Here is a 12,756-nt window from a genome sequence, read left to right as displayed (position 1 = left end):
AGAACACCAATCAAATATGTGTCCCTATTTTCCAAAAAGAACAAATGCTTTAAGAATAAGTACCATATGAATATTTGTTTGTTTAAAATAATACAATTTGTTATTAAGGACAACATTAAAATGTCTTTTTTGGAGTTCCCATGGGCTAAAATATAGACAGTTCCAGTAAGATTGTACCCCAACAACCCATTTAAAAAAGAGAAGATTCAGAAACACCTGTGTGTGATGAAATGCAGACTAAACTGGAAGTACAAGATAGTGCAAATATCATCCAATCAGTATTTGGGGCAGTAGGTCCAAAAACCATTCAGAGGGAAACATAGTATTGGAAATAGTAGTGATACACATTAAATCGTTCAAATGGCATTATAACTTAGGGGTGTTGATTACTGCCTCAATAGACAAAACTTGCAGACCAAGACAATAAAGCATTTTTGTCTGTCTCTATTTGTCACCACCAAGACCCCCCCCCCCCCATGATTGACCCCAAGACCTGAGCTTTACTGCCCACCTGCATGTACCCACCAGTCTTTGTCCCACATTTTCCTTAAGTTCTTCTTTCCAGCCTACCTTTTAACCCAGGCAAAAGACCCACAGACAAAGCATTCCCTGATGGATATGGAAACCATCCCCATAAGCAATCACAACTGCCCTGACTCAAAGCTCCACAAGGCCCAGACCACCCAGACCAGTTTGAGCTCAGCCCCAACTCAGATCAGGGCAGATGGGCCAGGGAGTGACCAAAGTTACCTCTACCTCATTATAATGCTAAAGTATCTATTCAAGGAGGGGCACAAACCTCATTAACACACAATGTATATACAGGCATGTATCCTCAGGGCACATGCATCCTTGACCTTTTATGCTCAACTCCCCTTTCTAAATATTTAGAATGCATATTCCTGAATATGCATCCTAACCCTAAATAAAAGGAATCCATTCACCTTTACTCAGGGGGTCACCATTTTGAAAGTTATTCCCCATGATCTCCTCATTTGCTGCCAATTGTTTCCTTTGTGTGACAACTCCACCTGCTGTAGTTCTTATCCATAACTCTTTAGGGAGCAAACTCATATTAGTTCTGTTCTCAGATATGTTGGAAGTTTTAGGAAAGAATAAGATAGAAAAACATGTTTAAATGTCTTTTTGGCAAAGCTGCAATGGGATAAACCATTTTGACCTATATTCCTTCATTTCTGGCTAAATCTATGTCTGATCTGGGAAAAGTGGTAGAGTGTAGGCTTCTGAGGCTAATTTTGTAGAATGAGGAATCAACAGGTTAAAGAAACACAGTTTTTCTAACTTCTGCTTTATTGGTTTTTTATGATTAAAATGGAGTCTGAGATTTTGTTGTGGTTGCTGTCATATAACTTTTATTTCCTTTTAGTTATGTTCAAATGTACTTATTTGCAAGGAAAGTTTGAAAGGAATATGAGATTATACTGAGGATAACCAAATAAAATAAAAGGTTACAACTTCATGGTATGTTGGGTTCTGGTGAATTTGGGTTGTTTTGCATTAAGATTCTGGTCTATATGTATTAGAATAATAGTTAACCACGCTGCCTTCCTTGGATTCTTGCCCATTTTGTCAAAAGGTGGAATTCAAATAAGAAAGTTAGGGTTCATAAATTGTGTTCAAATGGGACCAAATGTGCACCCAGAATATGATTAAAAAGGGCCTTTTGTGATGATACATAGACACAGAAAAAAATTAATACTACATGCCCATGTGTTTTATTGGGTGAAATTCTGTAAGGTGAGTTTCATAAAACAAATTTCCAGCCTGTTTGTTCAGCTGGTTTGCCCATCACATTTAACATTTCTCACTGCACTAGCACTTACTCTAACTTTTACTTTTGGTTCAAATACTAAGACAATACACTATATTTTCCATCTATTGAGGCATTCCTAAAGCTGCATAAGGAAAATATGAGTTAAGATTAGTCTTTGGTCAGTTGTTCATTTTTCACTGTTAGTACATCCTTTAAAATTGCATTCATTAGTAAGTTACCTCGACATAATTGTGTAGCTAAGTCCATATGAACCCAGGACCTAGAAACAACTGTTAAACTATCAACAGAAAAAAAGAAAATACAAGAAAAAGAGGAATGGAGTATTTAGCTTCTATCCTTTAAGGTTCGACTTAAATATAGTTTACTTCAAGTCTTCAAGACTTGATTCTCCTTGAAAGAAGTGACATTTTTTTTTCACTTAAGTTCAGTAGTCCTTGTCAAAATTTTAATGTGCAGGCCCTTGATGGCAGGCTCCTTGAAGAAAGGGGCTCTGTCTGATTTATCTTCATATTCACCACAGTGCCTCACAGAGGGAGGAAGTTGCTCAATAAATAGTAACTTATTAAATATTCTTCAGTAAGTAAATAAAGACAAAATAATTTTAATGAAATGTCTCTTTAGCAATACCTATCCAGTTCATGTAACAATGTACGAACTAACTCTAAGCAATATCATGCCTCAAAAGATAGACATTAGTTGATGAATTAAAATCTTATACATTAGCTCCTAATACCTGGAACATAATTCACTAGGCAAGCACATAGTTGCCTGTGAACAGTTTGCTGGAAGGTTTAAGAACAGGGGGCTCTTCTTGGTCATCTAGAAGTTAGCACAATGACAGCTCAGAGGTCAGCGTCCACTTATACACATGTTTTAACCTGCATAGTTTTGAAAAACATCATGTAATTTTTTTTTCCAACACTGGAAAAATTAGGGGGTTATACCTGTAAATTAACATTTCCAGGTTGTCTTACAAAAGTGAAAGAATTGATCACGCTGGGCTCACATCTCTACATGGCAACATTTGGTTGAAGCTAAGACACTACTGACCCCTTAGTCGGAGCACACGTTCTTCTGTGCACCAAGAACCTTGCCTAGTAGTATTCATTAAGCTACCAGAGCACTCTAATCATCTGACTTAGTATCACCTGTGCTAAGGCTTTAAAAAAATTATTTTTAAGATTATTAATCAGGTAATAACATTGTGGTCACTGAATATTGGACCCCCACAAGATGTCCAAGTCCTAATCTCCAGAATCTATGAATATGTTACCTTATAAGGCAAAAGGGATTTGTAGATGTGTTCAAGAGACTTGAGACAGAAAGATTATTCTGGATTATCACATGAATCATTAAAAATGGAAGGAGGCAGAAAAGCAGGCAAAAGAAATATGACTTGAGAAAGTCTTAACCTGCCATCGCTAGCTTTGAAGATAGAGGAAGTGGGTCATGAGATAAGGAGTACAGGAATCCTCCAGAAGTCAGAAAAAGCAAGGGAACAGATTCTCCCCAGGAACCTCTGGAAGAATGGAGTCCTGCCAACACCTTGATTTTAGTCCACTGAGACCCATTTCAGACCTCTGACTTCCAGATTGTAAAATAACAAATTTGTGTTAGGTTGCTAAATTTGTGATAATTTGTTACAGCAGCGAAAGAAAACAGACACAATATCTTACATATAATTAAGGCATTGTTCAATTTAAGCAGTAGTTAAAGAAACTTATAAACATGTTGATATGGTGGTTGTAAATTAAATAATGAAGATTCAAGTACACAAATATGTAACATTTAACCAAATTTAATTTCTAATTCCAACCCCTGGTTTTATGCTATATGAAAATTTTACTCTGGTCACTTTTGGGTATAATCAGTCAAATTTTAATTTGTTCTGTAAATTTAGGTTAAATAGTCATAGTTATATATTATTGTATGTAACAAATATTTATTGAGGGCTAACTATATGCTCCTGTTTTAGGCTCTGAGCATAAAAAGGTTGATAAGATAGCCAAAGCTCCTGACTTCTTAGAGTTGGTCTTCTACTTGGGGATATAGAAAATAAATATATATAAATAAATTATTAGTATAAGTGTTGTGCTAAATGTGAAGAGGAAAAATAAGGCTGAGAAGAGGGAAAAGAGTAATGCAAGTTTCTATTTTAGACAAATGTGGTAAAATTAAAAACATATTTGGTCTCTGTCCCCAGTTTCTGGCACAGAGCTCCTAAAACCCTTAGAATTTCTTGAGTGACAGGAGTGTCTTTTATTATTCCATGCCTAACTTGCAATCATATCTGAGTTCATGGTAATAAGGTGACTTGGGGGTAGGGGAGATTGGGGCTAGGTAGCCTCAGAGTGGGGTTGGTCACCAGAAAGACCAAGTGATTTAGAACTTTCAGCCATACCTACCCACCTTGGAGAAGGAGACAGAGAGCTACAGACTGAGCTCTATAAAAACTCTAGAACAAAGAGGTTCAGAGAGCTTCCACGTTGGTGAATATATCCACATGCCAGGAAGGTAACACACCCCTACTCCACAGCAACAGAAGCTCCTACACTTGGGATCCTTCTGAACCTAGCCCTATGTGACTTTTCATCTGCTTGTTGTGTCCTTTATAAATAAACTGGTAAACATAAACAATGTGTTTCCCTGAGTTCTGTGAACTATTCTAGAAATTATAAAATCTGAGGAGAGGGTTGTGGGAACCCCCATTTATAGATGATCAGTCAGAAGTACAAGTGGCCCAGGATTTCAACTAGCATCTATAGTGGTTAGCAGTCTTGTGGGACTTAGACCTTCCACCTGTGAGATCCATCTGATTTGGGATAGTTAGTGTCAGAATTGAATTGAATTGATGGATATGTAAGTGGTTTTGGAGAACTGGAAAACCGGTTATTGACATTAGAAAAGACACCAAGTATTTGGTATCAGAGAAAAAAGCCTCCCAACAGGATTGGCAGAGAATATCTCTCTAAGGAGGTGACATCTAAGAAGAAAATTCTGGGGGAGAGTGTTTCAGGGATGTAAAAGATAAAGTGTAAAATTCTCAATATTTAAAGAATATAGCACGACAGGCAGAGATTAAATTTACAGGTACTTGCAAGCCATGGTAAGATTTTATTTTTAAGTGTGAAATGAAAACTCTGACAAAATGGGGAAATGGCCTGCTTTACATTTTTAAAAGATTGGCTGCTATGTGGGGGACAAACTCTAGATGGGCAAGAATGAAAGCAGAAGATACTTTAAGAGGCAGTTGTGATAATCTAAGAGGTGATGAAAAGTGGTTGGAAAGGGTTTATATTTTAGATACAGAACTGACAGTAGTTCCTTTATGTAAGTGATGTGGGTTTTTAGTAAAGGAATTAAGGATGACACTCGGGTATACACAATGAATAACTGATAAACTGTGGTCCTGTTTATTGATTTAAGGTAGACTCAAGGAGAAGGAGCTCTGGGGGCACAGTTAGGGCAAGCTTCATGGGAATGAGGTCAATGCAGTTACAGAGTTCCCCATTCCCAGAAGGGCTTCACACTGGGGTTTACTGCTCTGTGTTGGCCATCTTGAAATTTTTAATGATTTTATCTTTGATTTTGTGTTTTGTATGTGAAATCTAATAGGACACACATATTTATGCCTCCTGCTGGAGCCTCAACTCACACATAATTATGCCTCCTGCTGACATCCTGCTTCCCTAGGATGAGTTCTTAGCAAATACCCCATGCTCTGCACAACCTTGCCCTCCACATCATCAGTGACCTCTAAGGCCTCCCATTCCTGGAGGCATGCTCACCAACGGTTTTCCCAGACCATCCCATGTCCAGATATCTATCATGACCATGCAGGAAGGTTGCAATATCCTTGGAAAAGGCAGTGGCCTGTGGGCAGAGGAAATGCCTGGCTTGACTATCCTGTCCCCACCTCGGGTACTGCCATCATCTCTCCTGGCCCTGTGATGGTCTGAACTTGTCCATGATTATTTTACCATGTTTGAAGGACCATGACATTAGCAAATGAAAAAACACGATGACAAGTTGAGAGAGAGAGGGAGAGGGAGAGAGAGAGAGAGAGAGAGAGAGAGAGAGAGAACAGAAGGAAAAACAAAGCTTTATGTTTTAAAACCTTTGATGGCATTTTATCCTGCTTTTTGAACAAAATACCCTGTATTTCCTTTTTGCACTGGGCTCTGCAAATTATTTAGCCAATTCTGATTAGAGCTGAAAAATATTCCTTGTATTATAAATGTCAAATTTGAGGTTCCAATTAGGCATCTACTTAGAGATGTTGAGCAGGCAGCTAGATAGTCTGGGGATCAAGAGAAAGTAAATGACGGAGTCACATAGGAGAGAGTCACCAGCATGTGGATGGTATTTCAAATCTTTCAAACTTGTCCTGCCCATCCACCTGCCCATTAGGAGGTATGCTAACTTCCACAAGGCATATGTGTGTGTGAGGAAGAGCTCTTTTTCTTTGCCTTGATTTGTCTCAGTGCTGTTGTGCAATACCACAAAATGTTCTTCATGTCAACTATTCTTTTAAATAAGACCCATTTCCATTCTAAAACTTAACAGAGTTGACAAATTTTCTTTGCTGTCAGAACCTGTGCACTCTGAATTCACTGATGTGTCCAATGCCATTAAGGTCAAGCAAGTCATTCCCTGGGTTCTCCTTGTCCCGACTATCAGGAAGGCCTTTTGGGATCCATTGAACCTCATTTGGTTCTTATGGGTCCTCTTAGAAGATTTGATTCATCTTCCAAACACACATGAGCCTGTGGAAGACTTAGAGCCAGCAGGAGGGAATCATTCTGACCTAAAATCACTCCTGATCTCAACCAACTCAGGTAGAAGAAACTATAGCCAGAGATCCTGGTAGTAAATGCCAAGCACTGGTCTAGTCTATTTTGTGTTCTCCAATGTAAAGAAGCGTTCCTTCTTCCTATTATTCCCATGGATGAATCTGAAAAATTAAACACTTACTTATCACTCCCCAAACTCACACTATCAAGTCTACTTTTTAAATTCATTTTTGAGCTCCTATGGCCTTTTGTAGTGAATGGTCTGGATAAAAAACAAAAACAAAAAACCAAACTTTTCTGTCAGATTACATAAAACTGGTTCTTACAGCTGGTGAGTGCTTTTTGAATTCCAAAACTGAGAATTTGCCATTTTTTCCTGTTTATTTTCCTGACAAGTCCCCTGGGGAAGTTCGAATGGGAATGGCCATTGAAGAAGAAGAAGAAGAAAACTGACTACTATCTCAAATTATTACTCAAGCACACTTCTTAAAAACTGCTGCTATAGAATGAATGTGTCCCCTAAAAATTCATTCATTGAAACTTAATCCCCAATGTAATGATATTTGGAGGCGGGGCCTTTGGAAAGTTAGGAGGTCATGAGGGCTTTGATAAATGGGATTAGTGTCCTTATAAAAGAGACCCCAGAGAAAAACTTCTCTCCTTCTATTATGTAAGGACACAGCGAGATGGCCATCTATAGACCAGGAATGGGATCTCACCAGACACAGAATCTGCCAGTACCTTGTTCTTCGACTTCTCAGCCTTCAGAACTGTGAGAAATAAATGTCTGCTGTTTAGGCCACCTAGTATATGGTATTTTTGTTATGGCAGCCTGGATAGACTGAGACAAAGGTCATTATATCATTAGAGTACATTCTGCAGTAGGGCGCCTGGGTGGCTCAGTAGGTTAAGTATCTGACTTTGGCTCAGGTCATGATATTGCAGTTTGTGAGTTTGAGCCCTGCGCCAGGCTCTGTGCTGACAGCTCAGAGCCTGGAGCCTGCTTCAGATTCTGTGTCTCCCTCTCTCTCTTCCCCTCCCCAGCTCACACTCTGTCTCTCTCTCAAAAATAAACATTAAACAAAATTAGAGTACATTGTGCAGAAAACACACTTTGTTAATTAATTTCAAAAAGTAATATGCCAGTATTGTGAATCACTAAATATATGGCTTTATTTCCCAGGGGTGTCGTGAAAAAAATAAAAAGATTTCTACCACTTGGACTTCAGGGAACCTCTTCAAAACTCATATACCCAGGGAGCCAGGTGTCCCACTGTACCTCCAAATTCCCCTGAGGAATGGGGGTAAACTTATTCACTAAAATAAAGATATCTTGGTAGGAAAAGAATGATTTGTTCCTCTTAGCATTTTCAAACCCTTAAGACTATAAGGTCCCATTTGACTGAATAACTATGAGTGCTCAGGATAAAAAGCCTTACTCATGGAGCTTCCCTCTCAAAGACTGCTCTCAGTTCTCTCTCACACACTGACCTCCTTTGATGAAGCTTCTTCTAGTGCCCAGTTTCACTGCTGACCTCATAGGGCTGACCCAATCCAAGATTCCTCTTCCCAATCAGTTTTGTTTATCATTAAGCACCTTTATCTTACTAACCATGGGTAGCCTTTTATGACCTGGCCCAGACCTACCACTCCCCCTTGGTTAATTTGGAAATATAAAGCTGTACATAAGTAAGTTCTCTGTTCATATCATGATATTCCAACACTTCATAATTCTACTCTGTCCTCATCTCTAGCACAAACTTCACAACTATCTTTACTACACTGACTCCTATATATCTTTATGACTGAGTGCAAGTATCATTTCCCTTCTAAAGCCCACTGTGGTATATTGGCTTAAAATATGCAAATATTCCAGTTTTCCTATTTGTGGTGTTCCTCCTTGAAGGCACTCTGTGCATCCCACCCTACTGAACTGAGGAGTGACCATGTACCCAGATTTAGCCAAACTATGAAGTTCAAGGGCAATCTCCAATATTTCCCTTACTTTGATACCAACTGTAAATTCAGGGAATTTCCAAAACCACTGTGAAGTTTGATAATTCCCTAGAAGGACTCACAGAATTCCCTGAATGTTTTTGTACTCACAGTAGTGAGTTATTACAGAGAAAGAATACAGATGAATACAGCCTAAGGAAGAGACTCTAGAGCAGAGTCTGGGAGAATTTCACATGCAAGGCTTCTGTTGTGCTCAGGACCCATTACTCTCTCAGTATCGATGTGTGACAATATGCAGAGAGACACGTAAGCTGTGAGTCCAGAGTTTTTATTGAGACTTCAATACATAGGCAGAATAGACTGAATCATTACCCGGTTAGCTGAACTCAGTCCAAGTCCACTGATACCTCATGACCCAGAGCTCTCACCTTAAAACACGTGGTTGGTCTTTCTTACATGGCCATCTCCCACCCTAAGACTGTCAGTTACTAGCCAGCACTCATCCTGAACAAAGACATTCGAATATCAAGAGCTGAGGGAGAAGATCAAACCTTTTTCTGGGCAAGGCTAAATTCTTTACTATGCACTCTGTGACTTGCTTCAGCCAATGACACAGAAGCTGAAGTGATGTGTGCCATTTGAAAAGCCATTGCGGGGTTTTCTATGTGTCCTTTACTTTACTATGTCCCTCTACTACATGTTCCAGATAGAGCCTGTTTTATTAGTCTTGATCTTTAACCATGACAAGCAAAACCTCCTTCTTCAACTATTATGGACAGACAGCACAGGGGGAAACAAACCTTTGTTCGTGTAAGTCTCTAAAGTTTGGGCTTCTTTGCTACCATGGCATAACCCAGTTGACGGTAACTGGTACAACTACTACAAATGCCCAGATTAGACTAGGTACTTTTTTGTGTTGTCTCATTGGACTAGTATATGCTTCATGAGTTGGTTAAGAACAAGATATGCTGTCACAAGTTGCTGAATCAGCCAGAAAACATGTTCTATTAGACCTATACAGTATTTCATAAAGTGTTATTAGTCGGTAACATCTTAAATTTAAGTGTTCATATAGAAAATCCAAGGTTCTAGGTTTTAATAAAAATAGACTCAGAAATTCTGTCAAGTGCCCAAAAGCCTACAAAGTAACAACTGACTAAGCTAAATCAGTTTACCTCCTTTGACGGTATATGTGGTCTCAAAAGAACACAGCCTCTAGAAGGCCAGGTTAACTCCTTGTGTAGCCTGACTGGTCCCTGTAGGTACCTAAGATTGCAACCTCTTTAAATCTGTTCAACAATTATTGGTGAAGAAGGAGGATGGGTGGAAAAGAGAAGGCACAGGGAATTTAATTTCTATTAATAATATTACTCTGTTGAAAACAATTTATAACACACAGAATATAACATAATTTAACTTATTTGAAATTTACAGGTAATATTAGTTGTTCTAATCACGTAGAGGGAACATTCATTGATCTAATAACAAAATCTCACTCCAAATATGCTTAAAATTGCATTCCCTTGGCTTTATATTTAGAAAATAATTTCTACCTTTCAGTAATTCTTACTTTGTTTGATTTTCTTTTATTATTTTGAATGTACCTACAACTTTTGGGGATATACATTCAGTTAACTAATTAAGTAAGTAGCTCATTTGATTAATTGGTCTTTGCTGACAAAGCAAAAGGACTAGGTTATTTATCTTTGGGCTTCACAATCCCACTACGGATTCTAGGTGAGTGCTAGCTACCTAATCTCTGGTTTGGTAGATGGCCATGGTTTACCAGGCAACAAACTTGTGCTTCTCACCATAGAGATAAGCTGGAGCTGATAAGGAATATCTTCACATTTCTACACAAGGGCCATGTCTACTTTGGGGGCAGAAGGACCAAGTTACATTTTGATATTTATATAATGAACCATATGAGTATCTGAATTAAATGAAATTTACTTCAATTTAATTCAGTAATATTTGGGACTGGCACCTTAAACATTATTTCTGCTGGATTATCCTTTGGGAGATTTGGATCTCACTCAGCACAGCACTTACCAAACTGCAGAGACTTTACTTGTGAATATGTAATTTAGAACTGATAAGCTTCTCAATAGTAGTGACCGCTTCTCATATATCTTTTATACTTCACTATATATGTAACATATATCGATATAGATATAGATATAGATATAGATATGTTTCTTACAGAGAAAGAATACAGATGAATTACATATATAGTATATATATGCATATATATATATATGCACACACACATACACACACTTATTTTTATGTAGAATAAACAGAATATATAGAACTGATAACTTTCTCAATAGCAGTGACTTCTCATATATCTTTTATATTTCACTACACACACACACACACACACATAGACACACATATATTTTTATATAGAAAAATTATGAGAATTGGGGCGCCTGGGTGGCTCAGTCGGTTAAGTGGCCGGCTTCAGCTCAGGTCATGATCTCGCAGTCCGTGAGTTCGAGCCCCACATTGGGCTCTGTGCTGACAGCTCAGAGCCTGGAGCCTGTTTCAGATTCTGTGTCTCCCTCTCTCTGACCCTCCCCCGTTCATGCTCTGTCTCTCTCTGTCTCAAAAATAAATAAACGTTAAAAAAAAAAAAGAAAAATTATGAGAATTAGCTATTTCTCATCTTCAGTTCTAATAATTAATCACATGTACACAGTGTTCCGATGTGTTACAGACCATCAATTACCTCCAATTATAATGGAATTTAGAATTGAGGACTCTTCCATTTTCCTTGCTAACAAGGGCTTTATGGCTCTTCCAGAATTACATATTATTGTTATTGCACAGTGCTACTAGTAAATTGTATGTTTCCTTTAAATACTTATTCCTTAGGACAGCCTTCTTTTTTCCCAGAATTAAATAGTGCTTTTGCTTTATATTGGCTTGTTTTAGAAAACAGAGACACCGCCCTTCCATCGAGATGACTCTTAATTTGAATATCCAAAATGTGTCCAGTTTTTCCAGTAGTGTCCCTCCTTGAGACAGAAGGGAAAAGTTAAGAATGCATATATGTGGAACCAAATACACTTTGTGACTGATTACACATTTTGCGAAACAGCTGGAAAACAGAATGTTGATTGATGCCTGGTTACTGTGGTTGTGTGTCTATTGCCAATGAAAATGTAGCTCAAATACACAAATATTTTTAAATATGCTTCATGGGTGTTTCCTCATTGCCAAAAAAGAAAATATGCCGTACAATTGTTATGTAAACCCTTGTGTTATTCCCACTGCACAAACATTTTGCAGATGTTTCCCCATGAAAGCATTCTAAAACTTATACTTGGCTGCCTTTGCTCACCTAAAGTTATTCTGCAACAACTATTTTGTTTTGGATACAGCTTATTATGGGTTTTGTGGTTGAACGAACGAAGGGTAAGAAACACAGAATTCATGATTTGGAAAAAATCTAGCTTATGTTATTGATATTACAGAGCTCTAACAATTTCTCTAATTTCTATCATAAATAAACATCACAAATTCAAAAGAAACAGATATGGGAGGTCTCTGAAGTTCTGAAATCAGAGTGACTATTTTAGCTGCATCCACATGATGTTGTAAGACTGTTTCATAACCCCCACCCTTCTCCATTTTAACAAGAACTCCTGAGCTTTGTGATATAGTTTGGCAATTGAGAATGAAGTCATGGTAAAGGAGAGGAGAAATTCTATCCCAGAAAAAATTCAGACTACAATCTTCACAACCTTCTAGTGAGTTCCTGCCTCTCCTTTATCTACATATCTAGAATCTATTCCAGAAATGGAGCTATATCAACAAATTGAGAAGAGGAAAAAATAACACAGATGGATTTTCAAAATTTACTACACAACAAAAAGATTCATCATTATACTAAATTAAGAAAAGAAATTGGAAGTTTTTTATGCTTCACTTCAATGATGGGGACTCACAAAAAATAAGCTTCTAACCCTGTAAGGTTAAGAATGCCATTTTAAATGAGGTAGTCTTAAACAAACACTCAGTTCAGATGCTTACTTTTGCAACCTTTGACATTTTAGTTAATCGGCCTAAACCTCCATGTCCTCATGACAGTACAAATATTAACAGCTAACATTAACTGAGGGCTTACCATGTGCCAGACACTGTTATGATCAGTGCATGTTATTTCATTTAATTTCCACAAAAATCCTATGGAATTAAGCTTAT

Source organism: Neofelis nebulosa, chromosome 4 (assembly GCF_028018385.1).
Source record: "Neofelis nebulosa isolate mNeoNeb1 chromosome 4, mNeoNeb1.pri, whole genome shotgun sequence".
Taxonomy (NCBI): domain Eukaryota; kingdom Metazoa; phylum Chordata; class Mammalia; order Carnivora; family Felidae; genus Neofelis; species Neofelis nebulosa.
This window is presented reverse-complemented; position numbering follows the sequence as displayed.